This window comes from Macaca thibetana, chromosome 9, assembly GCF_024542745.1.
Source record: "Macaca thibetana thibetana isolate TM-01 chromosome 9, ASM2454274v1, whole genome shotgun sequence".
NCBI lineage: Eukaryota > Metazoa > Chordata > Mammalia > Primates > Cercopithecidae > Macaca > Macaca thibetana.
Window position 1 is genome coordinate 37,864,737 of NC_065586.1, and position 2,409 is coordinate 37,867,145.

General features: G+C 37.0%; 1 non-coding gene across 1 annotated transcript; it reads left to right on the forward strand.

Annotated features, from left to right (window-relative positions):
- Positions 1-1,019: 1,019 nt before the first annotated feature.
- Positions 1,020-1,147, forward strand: LOC126963490 (small nucleolar RNA SNORA40). The gene has a single exon (XR_007729120.1). It is a non-coding gene; the product is annotated as a small nucleolar RNA SNORA40 (small nucleolar RNA).
- Positions 1,148-2,409: the final 1,262 nt, after the last annotated feature.

Below are 2,409 nucleotides of genomic sequence, written 5' to 3' on the forward strand. Positions count from 1 at the left end.
GTCTCAGATAAATGCCTGGTTTTTCAGTGAGGTCTCTGTGTGCTGCTTAGTATTCCTCCAAGAACAGAAAGCTATGTACATTTCCATGGCTGCTTCTCAGCACCACTTCTTCCCATAGTTTTCCCTTTCCTATACTTGTAGCCTGACTGGCAGCCTTGAACTCTGATTTCTGATGACCCATCTCAGTGACATCGCTCTTCTCTGCTTGCATAGCACATGTCCGCATCATTTCTAGAAAGTGCCTCCAGGCAAAAGGCTGGAACCATCAGGAAGCTCACTTTCTGTCTTTTCATTCTTTCAAGTATCACACCCTTATAGTGCCTGTGTTTCATTTTTACAGTTGTTTATGATGGAAAGGTCATACTGATGACACCAGTTACTCTATAAGAGAAATGAAAGTTGATCTTGACAATATTTTACTTAACATTGTAGTTATTCTTGTTTATGCCTTATATTTCTTGTGAGACCAGAAGCACCCTGAGGGCAGAGTCCATGAATTCTTTATCTTTGTTTTTTTTCTCCAGAGTATTCTACACAGCCTAAATGCTATTTATTATATTAGTTATTTAATTTGATTAAATATTTAATGAGTAAATCTTTAGAACAAATAAATGAAATGAATGAAACAAAAACACTTTATGAGTTTTTGAAATAATTTCAAAGGCCACAAAATCTGTTACACAGACTAGTTTTCTTCAACTCATTAGTTCCTTTATTTTCTGCAACAATCATGGAAATAACTAAGTTCTTCATACTACATTCTTCCCCTGCTGCACACAAATTTATTATAATCAGAAAGCGTGTGAAAAACTGAGAAACAGGAGAAAACAATCACTGACCACCATTTGGTAATAGGAGTAATTATTAGGAGGCAATTCAAGCATTCCTTTTTATATTTTGAGTCGCTTTGCTGGTTGTCATTCTCTATAGCTACTAAAAAGTCCAGCTAGAATTTGTTTTCTTGGTCACACAGGCAAAGATGATGTTTGGAGTTTAGTGGTCAAGAAAACCGCAGTGACTGCACTTATGTTTATTTTTGTTTAACTTGTGGACAAAGACTTACAGATGGATGTGAAAAATAAATCCTCTTTTGCGAACTGGAACTCATTGTTCAGTATGAGTTTTGATACATGTAAGAAGGAATATTATGATACCTGAGACAGTTAACTGATGAGAGTATTGATAACCATAGAGGTTGGTTCCAGGTCAGGCTCATTGGCTCATGCTGGCAATCCCCATACCTTAGGAGACTGAGATGGGATAATTGCTTGAAGTAAGGAGTTCAAGATCGGCTGGGGCAAGAAAGTAACATCTTATCTCCCCCAAAATTTAAAAATTAGCTGGGTATAGGGACATGTGCCTGTAGTCACAGCTACTCAGGAAGGGGAGGCTGAGGCAGGAGGATTGAGTCCGGGAGTTGGAGGCTGCACTGAGTTTTGATGGCACCACTGTACTCCAGCCTGGGCAACAAAGACAGAACCTGATTCTTAATTTATAAAGGTTGATTCTAAGACTATAGAATAGATAGTTAAAAAGTATGGGATATGAGGGAAATCATCAGCTGTATTAATTTTGTATTCCAAAATTAATGTTGACTTGATAGATAAGATGGCATTTTGTTTTAAAAGCTTTCATCTTGGGAACATGATGTCTGGAGTTAAAGGCATATTCCACACATCTGTACTATTCTTGAGTGTGATTGCTTAGGGTTTCAAATTGAGAACCAGGCAGATCAACCTGTACTATAAATGACCCTAAAGTACATTGGTTGAAGAAATTAAATCCCAAAGATTCTTGATTTTTCCATAGGTGAATTGTGAAGGCTTCTTCAGTATATCCATGTGAAAAGGAGATGACAGAAACCAAAATAAAATAATTACGGGGTGACAGGATCTAATAAATGAATAATTATTATGCTTATTAAAATAAGCATCAGTTTCATTAAAAAGGGCTAATATGAAGATAAATATTTTGAAGATAAATTTTGACACCAGTTCTTTAGGGGATCTAAAGTGACCTTGATGGGCAGTGAAAGAAATCATAATATGGAATTCCTCAAATAAAAGTTTATTGACTTTAAATAATTTTGCCTAATGTTACATATATGCAATGTACAAAAACACACCTCTTTACACTGTTTTTTTTTTAAATTTATTTATTATTATTATACTTTAAGTTCTAGGGTACATGTGCATAACGTGCAGGTTTGTTACATATGTATACTTGTGCCGTGTTGGTGTGCTGCACCCTCAACTCGTCAGCACCCATCAACTCGTCATATACATCAGGTATAACTCCCAATGCAATCCCTCCCCCCTCCCCCCTCCCCATGATAGGCCCCGGTGTGTGATGTTCCCCTTCCCGAGTCCAAGTGATCTCATTGTTCAGTTCCCACCTATGAGTGAGAAC